This window comes from Alligator mississippiensis, chromosome 1, assembly GCF_030867095.1.
Source record: "Alligator mississippiensis isolate rAllMis1 chromosome 1, rAllMis1, whole genome shotgun sequence".
NCBI classification, from domain to species: Eukaryota; Metazoa; Chordata; order Crocodylia; family Alligatoridae; genus Alligator; species Alligator mississippiensis.
The window spans coordinates 233,852,294-233,858,465 of NC_081824.1; the positions used below are offsets into that span (position 1 = coordinate 233,852,294).

At 47.9% G+C, this 6,172-nt stretch overlaps 1 long non-coding RNA gene across 1 annotated transcript in view; it reads right to left on the minus strand.

The window, feature by feature from the left end:
- Positions 1-2,574, minus strand: part of LOC109281298 (uncharacterized) — a 51,452-nt gene extending 48,878 nt beyond the window's left edge. The window contains exons 1-2 of the long non-coding RNA XR_009461678.1: positions 2,001-2,574; positions 1,129-1,223 (exon numbers count right to left, since the gene is read on the minus strand). This is a non-coding gene — a long non-coding RNA (uncharacterized LOC109281298). The remainder of the gene's footprint in view (positions 1-1,128; positions 1,224-2,000) is intronic.
- Between the last annotated feature and the right edge of the window lie 3,598 nt (positions 2,575-6,172).

Consider the following 6,172-nt stretch of genomic DNA (forward strand, 5'->3'; position numbering starts at 1 on the left):
GGCTGGAGAACAATCATATTTACCAAAACAATGGAGCTAATTACTTGATGGTATGGAAGCAGGGAATAGAGTATTTGATTGTACCTCCTGTCCCTGTGCCCATAGATTGAGTTATTATCCTGACTTGCTTGAGTGGCCTCTCTGTGAAACCTATCCCAGTGCAAAGGGCTGCAAAAGGCTCTGTGTAGTATATCAGCCTCACCCTCCCCTTACTACAATGCACATCAGGATGTGAGCAGTGTCACCTTCACCATTTAGTATCCCATGTGCCTTGTTTGGTCACTGTAATGATACAGGAATCCACATCTCAAGTCTCCCAGGACAGGCCCGACTTGTGGGTCTTTATCCCCAAAGATACCCAAAAAACAGGACCTGTGCCCTGAATTTGAGAAATTGATTCCAGAGCACTCAAACACTCCTCAAGTGCCAGGCAGCATTTTGTTAAGAGTACAGTGCTGCCTGGGGGCTCATGACTGGAGGGTATACTGCTTCCAGGTCAAGAGATTGGCCATTTCCTGCCACAGAAGTAGGATAGTGACATTCGTGTTGCTTGGGATAATTAAATCTGTCTCTCAGTTCTGGAGGCCTGCGAGTTGTCCAGGACTGCATCTCAAATTTTGCTCCTTTGAAAGCCAATCACTTTATGTATCATTTATCAAGGGATTATGAAAGGCATGAGTTGCAAACACGAGTGTCACCACTGGGAGAAGTTGAAGCAACGTGCCTCTGCCAATATTTGATTCTGCAGTGTTCACATAATTGTCCTTGCCCTGTGTCTGGGAGAGTCATAAAGAGCCCCCCGACACTCTACTAAGATGTTCTGCTCCTCTTTGCTGAACACTGGCCCTCCACCCCAGACCCAGGTGGGCCCTGCATTGCTGCAAAAAAAACTGTGGGATAACGTTGGTATTTGTATCAAACTCAAGGAGCCTTCACAAATCTAGGCTGCACTTAGTTTATCACCTCTCAGCATGTGGTCTTGGGAAAGAAGAAAGGACATTTATTGAATTTTGTGACCAATAAATGGCATAGTTCTTGCAAGTTATTGCTACAATGGTTGTTCTTGTCCTACAAAAGGAAATGCGATTCAAGAGAAATTTTCAAGGAAGATTGTTTAAATTTTCCTACCATGTGATCCAAATATATAAATCCAAGAAAGAAGTGAAAGTGAACTGTAGTATCACGGGGACCGATTTCCTTCAGTCTTCTCTGGAAACTGGTCACTGTATAAAGGAAAGGTGAAACAGAGCTAACCCTAAATATGCTGAAAAGATACAACAGCCGTCAAGGATTACACAAAGTGAAAGAATCAAACAGCTAGCTCAGATTCAGGGTCTCACAGGGTGCATCTACACATTAGATCTAGTACCCCTGGGCTCCTATGCACATGCAGCAAGCTTGCTCCGATGCACTGGAAATCCAGTAATCCAGATTGACCGAGTCTGCTGGAGTGTGAAAATTAACATGCTCCGGCAAATTCTAGTGCCATGTCTCAGGTGTCCTCGCACTGAAAAATGGTAGTGAGGCACTTTGAACTAAAGCTCATCGAACAAGCTTCAGTTCAAAGTGCCCCACTGCCATTTTTTCATAGGGACACTGATACATGTTGATGATCAGGCACTTTTAATTAGCACAGCTCGCTAATTAAGTGCCCCCCCCATATCACGGAGCACGTGTAAAAATGCCCTACATTGCGAGATACTAGGAAAATGCACATTAACCTGGCTTAATGAGCATTAACTAAGTGCACACTTTAAGGGATGCATAATGCACATAAGCCTATCTTAATGCACATTAAGGCAAAAGCACGTTTTTTTATGTGATGCTTTAATGTATATTAAAATAGGCTAATGAGTGTCGGGACCCAGGGCAGCCGGCCAGCAGCTCTCCCTGACTCCCACCCGGGCAGATAAGGGTCCGTCAGGCGGGTACTTGTGACGCTTGGAGTGGAATTAATTAGGCGGACGCTTATCGGTTGCAAAGCAAGATTATTTACTCACGCCGTCAAGGTGGTGAAAGACGGAGGTCAGATATACTTGGTTAGTTATAGCTTAAGGTTCGTAGGTCATAGGTCGGTCTGCATAAGAGTTTGGTGGTCGGGCAGAAGGTCGGGCCGGCAGGTCATTGATTTAAGTCTGAGATAAGGTCGAAGACGGGGAGGCGAACTGGCAAGTGATCAAATTGTCAGTTACTCTACCGCATACGTTCAGAAGTCTCCAGGTAGTGTGTGCAGAGGTCTCCCCTTCTTCACGGAAGTGAAGACGGGTTTTATTTGTGTAATAGCCAATTGGTTTTCGCCACGTCATAAATTTAATTAGAATCGCCAATTATCTAGCAGTCTTCGCTAGGGTGTTATCATAGGGTTACTCCTTGTTTTCTTTGACCAATTATAATGATTCATGTATAGCACAGAAGGCTAAGTTCTATCTCTGTTAGTGGCGCAGCAATAAATTTCTTTTTGACACGCGCAGCAAAAAAGCGGTTACTATCATTATTGTTAACCCTTAGTTAACCTAGTGCAGAAAAAAACTGTTTTGAATGGTTTTACTTGCTTGTGACATGGGCACTACTTAATTTGGTTGTGACAATGAGTATTAAAGCTCACCGAGTTGTTTCTCGTAGGATGAGAAATCAGTGATGGATTCAGGTCTTTTTTGGCAGTCTTGCTTGCTTACAAGTAGTATCTGCAAAGTCTGCTTCCCCAAACAGAGACAACAGCACCAAGCAGGTTCCTTGCTCAGGAGTTCCTGCCACAACAGTAAATTTTGTGCTTAAGAAGCATTGTCTCTCCACTTCCTCCCAAGGATTCATTTACACTCCTGCCCCTGCATTTAAAACCAAGAAAACCACCACATGGTATAGCTGTGTTGCCATGTATCCTAGGCAATACCCCTGCTCCCCCTGCAAGTTTAATATATTAAGGGTCTCTGTTGTTCCTCCTGTTGAACCTGGGTGAGAGCACTTGGCTAAAATTAGCAAATGTCTTTGGATCCATGGCCTACCTCTTAGCAGCCCTCAGCACCTTGCAACATGGCACCATCTAGCTAGTGCTTCTCCGGTACAACCCTGCATCATGGGTGGGGCATCTACAAAGTGGCATCACCCTAGGGGAAGCATCCTGTTGTAGAGAGGCACAAGACTTCCATTGTGCAACATGGGGAGCAAATGAACTGCAACATCCCCTTTGTGAGATGTAGGAGATTCAGCTTCCCAGCACCTAAATCAGCCAACCTAGGGAATTCACCTACTCTCCATCCCACAGCATTCCCTACTGCTGAGAAAGCAGTCGTTTATGCCCTCCCAGCACTGCATGGCTAGAATCTAATATGAAGACTGCTTTTGATACTATGTAGCCCTGCACTTCTTTACACACCTGAATCTGACTCTATGGACACCAGAATCTGGCCTCTGGTCCCAAATCCAGAGATGACAGAAATAGCCATGAATTAGGACCCCAACATCAGTTTCTCCACTGCCCCACCCCAGCTGTCTTGCATCAGTCAGAAAGGCTTTTATGTTATGCTGGGCACATCTACACATTCATTAATGCGCCTTTGCTACTGTGAATTAAGTTTAGTACCTCTAACATGAGGTACTACATAAAAGGTTCAGTAGACCACACTAATGTGAAGTAGCAAAGGCTAACAGTTTTTTTATTATGCTTAATGCACAGTAGACTAGGCTAATTCTACTGTGCATTAGCACGTTTTTTCCTATGCTGCACTAATGCACAGTAGAATAGGCTACTGCACATTATGGCATCTTGTGCAGATGTGACCCCTGAGAAATAAGAATACTAAATATTCCCACTGGTAAACATTATTTTTCAAACATGTGAGAGGAAAAGCATCTCCCCTACATGCTCATGGAAAGTAAACAGAGAATAAAGATACTCGTGGGATCCTGTCAGCTGACCCAAGAAGTAATTTTGCTACTAAAGGTTGCCAGCCCTGGCAAATTTTTAAATCAGGACACAATAGTTTTTCTAGGACACATGCTCCATTTCCAGTAGGGATTAACTCAGTCAAGTCCCTTGGCCTCTGTGATACCCGAGGCCAAATGAGATGATTGCATTGGCCCCTTTTGATTATGGCAATGAACAAAACTCCTTAGTACTTGCATTTTCCCCAATAATAGGCAGTAGCATAACAAGCAGTGGGCACTGAGGAACCACCCTGGGTGCCCACTTAGAGGGCAGAACATCAATGGCAGCTATCACTACTGCCACCCAACACCAGACACCACCATGCCACCACTGCCACCCAGGGTCCATACCCAGACTATTACGGTTTTAATAGCAGGTTTAGCAATGTGGCCTTGAAACTAGAGAGCACTTTTTACAAGAAATAATGGCCACAAGCTAGCATAGAGCAGATTTAGACTAGACATTAGGAAGAACTTCTTCACAGTTCGAGTGGCCAAGGTCTGGAATGGGCTCCCAAGGGAGGTGGTGCTCTCCCCTACCCTGGGGGTCTTCAAAAGGAGGTTAGATAGGCATCTAGCTGGGGTCATCTGAACCCAGCACTCTTTCCTGCCTATGCAGGGGGTCCGACTTGATGATTTATTGAGATCCCTTCCAACCCTAGCATCTATGAATCTATACACATGACAGTCATCACAATGTACACATGACAAAAATGCAATTTGTGTGGCCTGATGGCATCATGCATTACACGTGCCATTTTGGGGGGGGTTAAAATGACTTTGCATCCTTGCAAACTAAACTACATCTGGGTGTAGTTTAGTTTGCAATGTTGCAAATTGCAATGATACAGCTGTCAGCTGCCCAGCCCCCCCCCCCCCCCCCCCCCCCGTGGGAAAGGAGGGCAGGCTCCACAGAAAACAAGGACTGGGCCTCTGGCCACTTCTGCCTTTAGCAGGCACCTGTTGAAGGCAGAAGCGGCCAGGAGCCCAATCCTTTCTTCTTTTTTTTTGCGGAACCTACCCACTTCTCCTGCAGCCAGGGGGCAAGCTGCCAGCAGGCCAAGTGGCCCTTGAGCTGTGGGGGGCCTGGTCCACACCTCCACGGTGGGAGCAGCCCCCTAGGGTCACCCAGGCAGGCTGCCAGCAGGCCAGGGGCTGCCCCAGCTTGCAAGCAGCACCCAGCTGGATCCAACTCTTCCCCAAGCCCACATGAGCTTCCAGCACCCCATGTACTGGCCCCACCACCTTCCCACTGCCTGGGACCTGGAAATGGGCTGGCTTGCCCCTGGGGCAGCATGGGGAGGGGGCAAGAGGGTGGCTGGGTATGCTGGTGACTGGAGAAGGCAGTGGGGACAGTGCATAGGGCACTGGAAGCCAGCCAGGCCCACCCAGGCTTCCTGAGCTCTGTGCACCATCCCTGCCACCTTTTCCAGCTGCCAGCACACCCAGCCATCCTCCTGCTGCCTCCCTGTGCTGTCCCAGGGGCAAGCCAACCCATTCTCAGGTGATCCCAGGCAGCAAGAAGGTGGGTGGGGACAATTCATGGGGTGCTGGAAGCCCTGGTGGGCTCAGGGAAGAGTTGGATCTGGCCAGGTGCTGCCTGTGAGCTGGGGCAGTGCCCAGCCTGCCTGGGTGGCCCACTGCAGAGGAAAGGACCAGGCCCCCTGCAGCTCAGGGACTGCTCAGCTCACTGGAAGCTCATCCCCCAGCCATGGGAGAGGCAGGCAGGCTCCACAAAAAAAAGGATTGGGCCCTTCACCACTTCTACTTTCAACAGGTAGAAACTTGATCCTTTCTTTTTTTCAGCAGAGCTTGCCCACGGCCGGGGGCAAGCTGCCAGCAAGACAAGCGGCCCCTGAGCTGCAGGGGGCCCCAGTCCCTTCCCTCTATGGTGGTGGCACCAAGCTGGAGCAGCACCCAAGCACTAGTAGCCCATTCAGGCAGCCCCAGGGGCTACTGCTGCCACAGAGGGAAGGACTGGGACCCTCCACAGCTCAGGGGCCACTCAGCCCACCACCTAGCCACAAGCAGGCTCTGACTCCAATAAAAAGAAAAAAAAGAAAAAAAAATCAGGTCTCTCTTCATAACATGATGGAAAAACTGAAATGGTGAGTTTCAACTAAAAACTCACCATTTCAATTTAGGGGGCATAAAATAAAGCCATGGGGATTAAACCCCTATCATATGCACAAGTGCCCATAAAGCAGTCTCTCAACCTCACACCAGATTCTTTACTGCCTCTGCAAAC